At 45.1% G+C, this 13,572-nt stretch overlaps 1 non-coding gene across 1 annotated transcript; it reads left to right on the forward strand.

The window, feature by feature from the left end:
- The first annotated feature begins 10,284 nt into the window (after window positions 1–10,284).
- On the forward strand, window positions 10,285–10,358 carry trnat-agu (transfer RNA threonine (anticodon AGU)). The gene has a single exon. It is a non-coding gene; the product is annotated as a tRNA-Thr (tRNA).
- Window positions 10,359–13,572: the final 3,214 nt, after the last annotated feature.

Below are 13,572 nucleotides of genomic sequence, written 5' to 3' on the forward strand. Positions count from 1 at the left end.
TGCAGACTGGCACATTCCGAGGTCCAGGACTACGTGCTGAGGGACGCACGAAAGAACAAAGAACAAAGAACAAAGATAATTACAGCACAGGAACAGGCCCTTCGGCCCTCCAAGCCTGCGCCGATCCAGATCCTCTCTCTAAACATGTCGCCTATTTTCTAAGCTTCTGAATCTCTTTTCTTCCTGCCCATTCATGTATCTGTCCAGATACATCTAAAAAGACTCCATCGTGCCCGCATCTACCACCTCCGCTGGCAATGCGTTCCAGGTGCCCACCACCCTCTGCGTAAAGAACTTTCCACGCATATCCCTCCTAAACTTTTCCCCTTTCACTTTGAACTCGTGTCCTCTAGTAATTGAAACCCCCACTCTGGGAAAAAGCTTCTTGCTATCCACCCTGTCTATACCTCTCATGATTTTGTACACCTCAATCAGGTCCCCCCTCAACCTCCGTCTTTCTAATGAAAATAATCCTAATCTACTCAACCTCTCTTCATAGCTAGCGCCCTCCAAACCAGGCAACATCCTGGTGAACCTCCTCTGCACCCTCTCCAAAGCATCCACATCCTTTTGATAATGTGGCGACCAGAACTGTACGCAGTATTCCAAATGTGGCCGAACCAAAGTCCTATACAACTGTAACATGACCTGCCAACTCTTGTACTCAATGCCCCGTCCGATGAAGGAAAGCATGCCGTATGCCTTCTTGACCACTCTATTTACCTGCGTTGCCACCTTCAGGGAACAGTGGACCTGAACACCCAAATCTCTCTGGACATCAATTTTCCCCAGGACTTTTCCATTTACTGTATAGTTCACTCTTGAATTGGATCTTCCAAAATGCATCACCTCGCATTTGCCCTGATTGAACTCCATCTGCCATTTCTCTGCCCAACTCTCCAATCTATCTATATTCTGCTGCATTCTCTGACAGTCCCCTTCACTATCTGCTACTCCACCAATCTTAGTGTCGTCTGCAAATTTGCTAATCAGTCCACCTATACTTTCCTCCAAATCATTAATGTATATCACAAACAACAGTGGTCCCAGCACGGATCCCTGTGGAACACCACTGGTCACACGTCTCCATTTTGAGAAACTCCCCTCTACTGCTACTCTCTGTCTCCTGTTGTCCAGCCAGTTCTTTATCCATCTAGCTAGTACACCTTGGACCCCAAGCGCCTTCACTTTCTCCATCAGCCTGCCATGGGGAACCTTATCAAACGCCTTACTGAAGTCCATGTATATGACATCGACAGCCCTTCCGTCATCAATCAACTTTGTCACTTCCTCAAAGAATTCTATTAAGTTGGTAAGACATGACCTTCCCTGCACAAAACCATGTTGCCTATCACTGATGAGCCCATTTTCTTCCAAATGGGAATAGATCCTGTCCCTCAGTATCTTCTCCAGCAGCTTCCCTACCACTGACGTCAGGCTCACCGGTCTATAATTACCAGGGTTATCCCTGCTACCCTTCTTAAACAAGGGGACAACATTAGCAATTCTCCAGTCCTCCGGGACCTCACCCGTGTTTAAGGATGCTGCAAAGATATCTGTTAAGGCCCCAGCTATTTCCTCTCTCGCTTCCCTCAGTAACCTGGGATAGATCCCATCCGGACCTGGGGACTTGTCCACCTTAATGCCCTTTAGAATACCCAACACTTCCTCCCTCCTTATGCCGACTTGACCTAGAGTAATCAAACATCTGTTCCTAACCTCAACATCCGTCATGTCCCTCTCCTCGGTGAATACCGATGCAAAGTACTCGTTTAGAATCTCACCCATTTTCTCTGAGTCCAAGCATAACATTCCTCCTTTGTCCTTTAGTGGGCCAATCCTTTCTCTAGATACCCTCTTTCTCCTTATATATGAATAAAAGGCTTTGGGATTTTCCTTAACCCTGTTTGCTAAAGATATTTCATGACCCCTTTTAGCCCTCTTAATTCCTCGTTCAGATTGGTCCTACATTCCCGATATTCTTTCAAAGCTTCGTCTTTCATCAGCCGCCTAGACCTTATGTATGCTTCCTTTTTCCTCTTAGCTAGTCTCACAATTTCACCTGTCATCCATGGTTCCCTAATCTTGCCATTTCTATCCCTCATTTTCACCAGAACATGTCTCTCCTGCACGCTAATCAACCTCTCTTTAAAAGCCTCCCACATATCACATGTGGATTGACCTTCAAACAGCTGCTCCCAATCTACATTTCCCAGCTCCTGCCGAATTTTGGGATTATTGGCCTTCCCCCAATTTAGCACTCTTCCTTTAGGACCACTCTCGTCTTTGTCCATGAGTATTTTAAAGCTTACGGAATTGTGATCACTATTCCCAAAGTAGTCCCCTACTGAAACTTCGACAACCTGGCCGGGCTCATTCCCCAACACCAGGTCCAGTATGGCCCCTTCCCGAGTTGGACTATTTACATACTGCTCTAGAAAACCCTCCTGGATGCTCCTTACAAATTCTGCTCCATCTGGACCTCTAACATTAAGCGAATCCCAGTCAATGTTGGGAAAATTAAAATCTCCTATCACCACCACCCTGTTGCTCCTGCATCTTTCCATAATCTGTTTACATATTTGCACCTCTATCTCACGCTCGCTGTTGGGAGGCCTGTAGTACAGCCCCAACATTGTTACCACACCCTTCCTATTTCTGAGTTCTGTCCATATTGCCTCACTGCTCGAGTCCTCCATAGTGCCCTCCTTCAGCACAGCTGTGATATCCTCTTTGACCAGTAATGCAACTCCTCCACCCCTTTTACCTCCCTCTCTATCCCGCCTGAAGCATCGATATCCTGGGATATTTAGTTGCCAATCATGCCCTTCCCTCAACCAAGTCTCAGTAATAGCAATAACATCATACTCCCAGGTACTAATCCAAGCCCTAAGTTCATCTGCCTTACCAACTACACTTCTTGCATTAAAGCAAATGCACCTCAGACCACCAGTCCCTTTATATTCATCATCTGCTCCCTGCCTGCTCTTCCCCTTAGTCACACTGACTTCATTATCTAGTTTCTTACAGGCTTTTTTTACTACCTCCTCACTGTCAACTGACCTCAATTGGTTCCCATCCCCCTGCCACATTAGTTTAAACCCTCCCCAACAGCGTTAGCAAAAGCACCTCCAAGGACATTGGTTCCAGTCCGGCCCAGGTGTAGAGCGTCCAATTTGTAATAGTCCCACCTCCCCCAGAACCGGCCCCAATGTCCCAAAAATCTGAACCCCTCCTTCCTGCACCATCTCTCAAGCCACGCATTCATCCTGACTATTCTTTCATTTTTACTCTGACTATCACGTGGCACTGGTAGTAATCCTGAGATTACTACCTCTGAGGTCCTACTTTTTAACTTGGCTCCTAACTCCCTAAACTCTGCTTGTAGGACCTCATCCCGTTTTTTACCTATATCATTAGTGCCTATGTGCACAATGACAACTGGCTGTTCACCCTCCCCCTTTAGAATGTTCTGCAGCCGATCTGAGACATCCCTGACCCGTGCACCTGGGAGGCAACATACCATTCGGGAGCCTCGTTTTCGACCACAGAACCGCCTGTCTACTCCCCTTACAATCGAATCCCCTACGACTATAGCCCTTCCACTCTTTTTCCCGCCCTTCTGAGCAGCAGAGCCAGCCACGGTGCCATGGACCTGGCTACTGCTGCCTTCCCCTGGTGAGCCATCTCCCTCAACAGTATCCAAAACGGTATACTTGTTTTGGAGGGAGATGACCGCAGGGGACTCCTGCGCTGCCTTCCTGCTCTTTCTCTGCCTTTTGGTCACCCATTCCCTTTCTCCCTCAGCAATCCTAATCTGCGGTGTGACCAATTCACTAAACGTGCTCTCCACGACCTCCTCAGCATCGCGCATGCTCCAAAGTGAGTCCATCCGCAGCTCGAGAGCCGTCATGCGGTCCAACAAGAGCTGCAGCTGGACACACCTCCTGCACGTGAAGGAGTCAGGGTCATCAGCCATGTCCCTGAGCTCCCACATTGAGCAAGAGGAGCATGATACGGGTCTGAGATCTCCTGCCATTTTTAATCTTAAGTTTAAACTTAGTTAAATGAAAAAGGAACGAAAAGTTTTTACCAATCACAATAAAACCAGAGAAATCGAAAAAGCCTTACCTTATAAACACCCCACCGAGTCCTTTTTTTTTTTTGGTTAGAGGAGGAGGGCGGGTGGGAGACACTACAAGTGTGGTGTCTCGGGTTCAGAAACCGCCCAAATATATAGTGTTTTACTTACCCAGCAGCCCCCTGGCCACCGCCGAAAAACAAAAGGAAATTAAATTTACTTTCAAACTGACTTTCCCAGCTGCTCACTCGCTCACACGCTGCTCCCGAAAAAGCTGCTGCACTGAAAGCTTGGGGAAGCCGCAGCAAAGGCTCAATGAGGAAAGACAACTGTGTAAGGTCCCCCCACCAAGCTGAACTGAGGAGCTGGATCCATGGGAAACCACTCGAACTGTATTGGGAAAATTTTCATTTGCTGTAAAATGTAAAAATGTATATGGAATGACAAATGAAATGGAAGGGTTGTGAGGCAACTCATGATTGTATTGAAGGAAACTGATCTCCTTTGCGCTGTTTGCATTTTTTGACTTGGTGCTGTTTGAAACTGTTCGGTCATGTATTTTTTACAGATTTTTTATGAATAAAGTATATTTTGGAAATTTAAAAAAACTGCTCGGCACTGCACCAATCAATACTGGTTAAACCTCTGCGGCAGCATACAATCTGCTGCTGAATCTGGGGATGCTAGAGGGATGTATGAAGGAATTAAGAAAGCAATGAGAGCAGCAGTAACTAAATCAGCACCTTTGAAGACAAAGACAGGGGTGACCATCACTGAACCTAACAAGCAGATGGAAAGGTGAGTGGAGCATTACCTTGAACTCTACATAACGGAGAACATTGTCATTGAAGTAGTTCTCAGCGCCATTCCAGACTTCCCTGTCATGGAGGAGCTGGACAGTGACCCCACCATAATAGAGCTCAACAAGGCCATTGACCATCTTGCCAGTGGTAAAGCCCCGGGAAATGATGGTATTCCACCTGGAATCATCTAAAGTGGAAAAGCAGCTCTGCTGCAGCATCTCCATTAACTTCTGTGTCTCTGTTGGAAGGAAAGATCTGCACCTCAAAACATACGTGATGCAAGTATTGTCACCTTGTACAAAAATAAGGGGGAATCGCAGTGACTGCAGAAATTACCGAGGCATCTGCATGCTAAGTATTGTGGGGAAGGTCTTTGCTCGCATTTCTCTGACCGGATTGCAGACCCTGACATCACACATCTATCCTGAGTCTCAGTGCAGCTTCAGAGCTGGCAGATTGACAGTCGACATGATTGTCTCACGTCGGCAGTTACAGGAGAAGTACTGTGAACAGTACAGACCACTCTACATTGTCTTTATAGACATCACCAAGGCCTTGGATCTTGTCAGCAAAGAAAGACTCTTCAAACTGCTATGGAAACTAGGCTGCCCTCCTGAACTCTTGGACCTCATCGCTTCTTTCTACGAAAACATGCACAGTTCCGTGAGTTACAATAGAGCAACATCAGACGCTTTCACGATCAGCAGTGGGATAAAGCAGGTTGCGTCCTGGTGCCAACTCTCTTCGGAACATAGGAGGAGTCCATTCAGCCCGTCCAGCCTGCTCTGTCATTCAATGATCATGGCTGATCATCTACCTCAACACTGCTTTCCCGCGCTCTCCCCATATCCCTTGATGTCATGAGTATCAAGATTTCTATCAATTTCTGTCCTGAACATGCTCAATGATTGAACTTCCACAGACCCCTGGGGTAGAGAATTCCAAAGATTCACCACCCTCTGAATGAAGAAATTCCACCCATCTCAGTTTTAAATGGCCTATCCCTTATTATGAGACTATGTCTCCTGGTTTTGGATTCACCAACCAGCGCAAACATCCTGTCTACATCCACACTGTCATACCCTGTAAGAATATTGCAAGTTTCAATGAGATCACCTCTCACTCTTCGAAACTTTAAGGAATACAGGCCCAGTTTCTTCATTGGACAATCCCACTATCCCAGGGATTCATCTGGTGACCCTCTGCTGCACTCCCTCTATGGCAAGTATATCCTTCCTTAGATAAGGAAGCCAAAACTGGACACAATGCTCCAGCGCGGTCTCACCAAGGCTCTATACAATTGCAGCAAGACATCTTTACTCCTGTTCTCAAGACCCTTTGTGTGAAGGCCAACATACCATTTGCCTTCCGAATTGATCGCTGCACCTGCATGTGAGCTTTTAGTGTCTCATGAACAAGGACACCCAGGTCCCTTTGGACATTAACAGTTCTTAAGTTCTCACCATTTAAGAAATATTCTATCTTTCTGTTTATTCTCCCAAAGTGGATAACTTCACATTTATTCACATTATTTTCCATCTGTCATGTTCTTTCCCATTCACTTAGCCTCTCCAAGACCCCTGGAAACCTCCTTGTAACCTCCTCACAGCTCACATCCTTTACAATTGGCATATTCTTCTCCATGCTGCTATTTTACAGTTTCAGTGACTCAGATGGGGGTGTCCACCTGCATACCAGAGCTGACGACAAGCTGTTCAACTTGGCAAGACTGCGCGCCATGACCAAAGTGGGTAAATTCCTAGTCTGTGAGTTGCTCTTTGCTGATGACGCTGTGCTAACATCCCATAATGAAGTTCACTTGCAGCAGCTTGTAGATCGCTTCTCCCTGGCCTGCAAGGAATTTGGACTGGTGATCAGCATCAGGAAGATCAAAGTTATGGGTCTGGACGTGGAGATTCCACCTTCCATCAACATCGACAACCTCACTTTGGAGGTTGTCAACAGCTTCACATACCTTGGATCAACAATCACCAGCAATCTGTCCCTTGATACTGAAATCAGCACCAGGATTTCCAATGCTGCAGCTGTCATGTCAAAGTTGAGAAGACGAGTATGAACCGACAGCAAACTGATCGAAAATATAAAGCTCTGCGTGTACCAGGCTTGTGTTCTCAGCACCCTCCTTTACAATAGAGAAGCATCAACAACTTATGCAATTCAAGAAAAGCATCTGAACAGCTTCCACCTCCGCTGCCTCAGATGGATATTGGGCATCTCCTGGCAGGACAGAGAGCCGAATGCGGAAGTACACCAGCGTGCAGGGATCTGCAGCATGTTTGCCCTCTTGAGTCAGCGGTGACTCTGTTGACTGGGTCATGTGTGCTGAATGGATGACGGTCGCCTTGCCAAAGACACGCTCTTTGGTGAGCTTGCTATCAGCACGAGACCAACAGGTCACCCACGTCTGTGATACATGGACATCTGCAAGAGAGATCTCAAGCTGACTGGGATTGGAGTCGATGCATGGGAAGTCCTTCCTGCTGACTGGAATTCCTGGAGAAAGGCATTCAGGAAGACCATGGGAAAAGCAGAGGACAAAAGAAATGACCATTTGGAGGGAAAGAGAGCCCAGAGGAAGGAAAAATTATCAGTCGACCTCAGGCCAATGATATTCATCTGTACCAGCTGCGGAAGGGATTGTCACACGCGAGTCGTCCTCCACAGCCACAACAAATGATGTTTAATACAGAAGTGACGTACACCCTGGGTGTAGCCCATCGCCTTCCGAGACGGACGGTTGCCTATTACAATTACAACTACAGCTACAACTACAAGAGCGGGCCAGAGGCTGGGAACTCTGCGGCAACTAACTCAACTCTTGACTCACCAAAGCCTGCCCACCATCTACAAGGCACAAGTCAGGAATTTGATGGAATACTCATGCCTGGATGAGTGCAGCTCCAACAACACTCAAGTGATTGACACCATCAGGTCAAAGCAGCCCACTTGATTGGCACCCCATCCACCACCTTAAACATTCATTCCCTCTAGCACCAGTGCAGAGTGGCAACAGTGTGTAACATTTACAATACGTACTGCAGCAACTTACCAAGCCTCCTTCAACAGCACCTTCCAACCCACAAACACTACCACCAAGAAGGATAAAGGCAGCAGACGCATGGGAACATCACCACCTTCAAGTTCCCCTCCAAGTCACACACCATCTTGACTTGGCACTGTACCGCCATTCCTTCACTGTTGCAGGGTCAAAAACCAGGAACACCCTCCCAACAAGCACTGTGGAGGTGCCAGAGGATTGAACAGTGGCAAATGTGACTTCCTATTTCAACAAAGGGTGTAAGGACAATCCAGGTAACTACAGGCCAGTTAGATTAACAGCAGTGGTGAGTAAGGTTTTAGGAACAATAATTAGGGGAAAAAAGCAATAGTCACTTGGAGAGATTTGAGTTAATTGAGGAGAGTGAGCATGGATTAATAAATGGGAGTTCATGCTTGACTAACTGCATTTTTTGATGAACAAACAGAAGGATGATGGATTTTAAGACAGGATGGATGGATGGATTAAGAATGGATGAGAAGGTACCACATAAAAGGGCGGTGAACAAAATTGAGGTTCATGGAATAGGAGACTCTCTGTCCAATTGGATAGAAAATTGCCTGAAGGACAGAAAATAAAGAGTCGTAGTAAATGGTTCTTTGGCAGACTGGAGGATAGTCGACAGTGGGTGTTCTCCAATGGTCACTGCGAGAACCACTGCTTTTCCTGCGATATGTAAATGACTAGGATCTTGGAATATAGAGTAGAATCTCAAAATATACCGAAAGCACCAAACCTGGAAGAGTGGTAAACAGTGAGGATGAAATGTCCTGCCTGCAACAGGACAGTGATAGGCAGAATGGGCAGACAGGTGGCAGATGGAATTTAATATGACTTGTGTGAGGTGATGCACTTGAGCAGAAGGAACAGGGAGAGGCAATATATACTTAATGGCACAGTTCTAAAGAGAGCTAAAAATAATACTTTTTGCAAATGGCTTGTTGGTCTGGGGGTATGTTTTTCACTTTGGGTGTGTGATTGGATAGCATGTGAAAGGTCCTGTTTTCAAATCCTGCATGACCTCTACTTCATTTGTGTTTTCAGTTGAAGGTCATTGATTGGTTGCAGCCTTACAAAAAGCGGAGTTGACTTTCACACGGAGCCTATTTGAGGACCAGAGAACTGGATTCAAAGAGCCTGTTGACAAAATTGAAATGAACTAAATGTACAGATTGCCAAGTGTGTGTATGAAGGTGAAGCAGTAACTGAGAGCTGGATCCAAAAACTACAGGACTGGGTTCTGGTATGGAATGGAATTCTTCTGTGTTTCTGTTGTTTGTCTTGGATTAACTCATCGATTTTTTGTTTTTCACTTTGCCGATGCGTTTGAATAATTGTGGATCCTTCTTCAGGGTATTTTCTTTCACCAGGTAGTTCTGACCTCTGATGATGTTGATCGTAATCAGCTTCAACTCGCTGATAGTTTTGGAAGTGAGCAGATTTCCTTTGCTTGAGTCTGCAACATGTAACTCACTCTGACATGTGGATCCATGGCAGGATTTGAAAGCTGCCCCAGCATCGGAGCATACATTGCATCCATACAATAAGAGACCGAGTAGAAGTGATAGTTCAGTCAGTCGAACATGAGACTTTTCATCTCAGGGTTGTGAGTTTGAGTGCCATTCTGTTTCTCCATTTTTTTAGGCTTCACTAGCAGAGAGTACAAGGAGTGTTTGCAATGAAATTCAACAACAGTATGAGAAAGTCTCACTTTGATTCGGGAATCTTATCTCTCTGCAGCATCTCACTGTGAAAGATTGAACTTTATCTCATTTCATTGTCAGCTCAGAGTCACTGCGGCTCAGTGGGACTTCTGGCTGACTCCCGCTTCACAATCCATCAGTACTGAGAAAGCAATGGGGAATATTACTCACATGTTGTGTTCTGTAACCTTTTGCAAAAAATTGAATTATGTATTTTCTTCCAAAACATTCATTCTCAGTTCTGGGAAAAATAGAGAATATGATTGACTGTATCAGTAAGTGGGAAAAGTTAAAATATGCTGTGACCAGTGGAGAAATGGGATGAGAATAAATAGTAGCAAAATACTGCGGATGCTGGAAATCTGAAATAAAAACAATAAATGCTGGAACCACTCAGCAGGTCTGGCAGCATCTGTGGAAAGAGAAGCAGAGTTAACGTTTCGGGTCAATGACCCTTCTTCGGAAGTTCCGAAGAAGGGTCACTGACCCAAAACGTTAACTCTGCTTCTCTTTCCACAGATGCTGCCAGACCTGCGAAGTGGTTCCAGCATTTGTTGTTTTTTTTTTAGAATAAATAGTGCCCTTCTCTGATTTCAACTGCTCAAGCACTTTCAATTTGGCTCTGTAGCTTAGTTGGTTACAGCACCTGTCTAGTAAACAGGAGATCCTGGGTTCAACTCCCAGCAGAGCCTTATTACAGTGTGCTTTAGAAGTTTCCAAATCAATAATTTTATCCATGTCTTGTGAATTTTGACTTCGAATTCAAATTTCATAATGAATTTCAGTCACAGGAGAAAACAGCCATTGTGAAGGATCTGAGTTTGGAATGGCTGTTCCTCCTTGTACAGAAATTCAGTGCTGATATTTCAAAGGCAACTTCTTTCAAAGAAGTTTGTTCACAGATGCATTCAACCTGGAAAAAAGCTCGACATTCATCTCACTGAAGGAAAGTGTGACCGTGTTGTATGTTTCAGAGTGTTTCTGTCGTTATGTGTTGCTTTCAACCGTGACTGGGACATGTCGCAAGCGAGAGGGTTGAGCCGAGGTTTGGAATATTTGTCAGTCAGGAACAAGAAAAATCAAAGGAAGCGAATAAGAAAACCTGTGTCTCATGTGGTTACCAAGAGATGGTGAGAAGATATTAAACTTTGTTCTATTCAATACAGCTGTGATTAACTTTGACCTTTTCTGCCTTTTGTAAACAGTATTTGAAGTGTCTCGGGAACAGTGTTCAGTGGGGTCTGGGTGAGCAGTTGCGGAGTGTAACAGGGTCAGGACTGGATGCAGGAAGTTCTCTGACAGTCTCTCTCTCTCTCTCTCTGATGGGTTTGAGTTGATTTTCAACTGGCAGCTGTTGGTGTTTCAATAAATGAAACAAGTTCCCTCCACCCATTTTTGGACAGACAGTGTATTACAAGGATGTAAAGGGTTAATGCTGGAAACAGTGGGATCAACCCCTCCCACTGTCAGAGTGATGATGTAACAGTCACATGAGATGAGGTTTGGGAGGAGAGAGCAGCACCAAGGATGTCAGTTTCGGAGGCTTGATGAGTGTGTATATAGTATTGTGTAAATTAGAAAAGAGTTCTTAGTTCTTTCAGCTGGAAATGAGTCCAGAAAATATCGAGAAACTCACAATTTTATTATTCAGGAGTCGAGACACAGATATTAATTCCAAGTGACAGTTCTGGGTTCATTTAACAAAAAAAAACGGTAGAGAATAATATCACTCACTGATTGAAATCCCCCAGTGAGGAGACAGTTAAACAGGTGATCTATTGGGGCATCCTTCGATCCAAGGTTTTGGCAGCATTTAATCTCTCTTTTTGGTGAAATTCTTTGTTATTTGCATCTTCTTTTTAATCCAGCTTTGATGGGTGGGTGAAAAAACTCAAAAAAACTGAACAGTTCCATCCTTTCTTTTCTTCCTTCTTCCCTTCTTTCCATCAGTTTCGTTTTTCTGTCCCAGATCAATATAATGATGAGAATCCCAATTTAATCTGCTGTTTTATCCATTCCAATCAAAATTCAACATTCCAATCAAATCTATTTGTTATTCCACAGTCTTTTACTCTGTTGTATTCTCTCACAGTCTGTTTGATGAACAATGTTACATCTCACTCTGTCCTGGTGAAGATCAGAAGCAGTGATATCTGTTTACACCACCCGACAAGTCGGCCTGAAGCTGTGCCTCGCCGATCATGTGGAGTTAGGAACATCGGAACATAGGAGCAGGAGTCGGCCATTCAGCCCATCGAGCCTGCCCCACCATTCAATATGATCATGGTTGATCATCCACTTCAATGCCCTTTTCCCCACCCTTTCCTCATATTCCCTTACACCATTTGTATTTAGAAATCTGTCAATCTCTGCTTTAAACATACTCAATGACTGAGCTTCCACAGCCCTCTGGGGTAAAGAATTCCAAAGATTCACAACCTTCTGAGTAACAACATTTCTCCTCATCTCTGTCCCATGTGTCCTTGGGGGTGCTTTTGCTAACGCTGTTGGGGAGGGTTTAAACTAATGTGGCAGGGGGATGGGAACCAAATGAGGAGGTCAGTGGACAGTAAGGAGGTAGTAACTAAAGCCTGTAAGGAACCAGATAATGAAGTCAGCGTGACTAAGGGGAAGAGTAGGCAGGGAGCAGATGATGAACGCAGAGGGACTGGTGGTCTGAGGTGCATTTGTTTTAATGCAAGAAGCGTAGTAGGTGAGGCAGATGAACTTAGGGCTTAGATTAGGACCTGGGAGTATGATGTTATTGCTATTACTGAGACTTGGTTGAGGGAAGGGCACGATTGGCAACTAAATATCCCAGGATATCGATGCTTCAGGCGGGATAGAGAGGGAGGTAAAAGGGGTGGAGGAGTTGCATTACTGGTCAAAGAGGATATCACAGCTGTGCTGAAGGAGGGCACTATGGAGGACTCGAGCAGTGAGGCAATATGGGCAGAACTCAGAAATAGGATGGGTGCGGTAACAATGTTGGGGCTGTACTGCAGGCCTCCCAACAGCAAGCATGAGATAGAGGTACAAATATGTGAACAGATTATGGAAAGATGTAGGAGCAACAGGGTGGTGGTGATAGGAGATTTTAATTTTCCCAACATTGACTGGGATTCACTTAGTGTTAGAGGTCTAGATGGAGCAGAATTTGTAAGGAGCATCCAGGAAGGTTTTCCAGAGCAGTATGTAAATAGTCCAACTCGGGAAGGGGCCAGACTGGACCTGGTGTTGGGGAATGAGCCCGGCCAGGTGGTTGAAGTTTCAGTAGGGGACTACTTTGGGAATAGTGATCACAATTCCGTAAGTCTTAGAATACTCATGGACAAAGATGAGAGTGGTCCTAAAGGAAGAGTGCTAAATTGGGGGAAGGCCAACGATACCAACATTCGGCAGGAGCTGGGGAATGTAGAGTGGGAGCAGCTGTTTGAAGATAAATCCACATTTGATATGTGGGAGGCTTTTAAAGAGAGGTTGATTTAGCGTGCAAGAGAGACATGTTCCTGTGAAAATGAGGGATAGAAATGGCAAGATATGGGAACCATGGATGACAGGTGAAATTGTGAAACTAGCTAAGAGGAAAAAGGAAGCATAAATAAGGTCGAGGCAGCTGAAGAAAGACGAAGCTTTGGAAGAATATTGGGAATGTAGGACCAATCTGAAACGAGGAATTAAGAGGGCTAAAAGGGGTCATGAAATATCTTTAGCAAACAAGGTTAAGGAAAATCCCAAAGCCTTTTATTCATATATAAGGAGCAAGAGGGTAACTAGAGAAAGGATTGGCCCACTCAAGGACAAAGGAGAAAAATTATGCGTGGAGTCAGAGAACATGGGTGAGATTCTAAATGAGTACTTTGCATCGGTATTCACCGAGGAGAGGGACATGACAGATGTTGAGGT

This window comes from Heterodontus francisci, unplaced genomic scaffold (genome assembly GCF_036365525.1).
Source record: "Heterodontus francisci isolate sHetFra1 unplaced genomic scaffold, sHetFra1.hap1 HAP1_SCAFFOLD_102, whole genome shotgun sequence".
Classification (NCBI taxonomy): Eukaryota; Metazoa; Chordata; class Chondrichthyes; order Heterodontiformes; family Heterodontidae; genus Heterodontus; species Heterodontus francisci.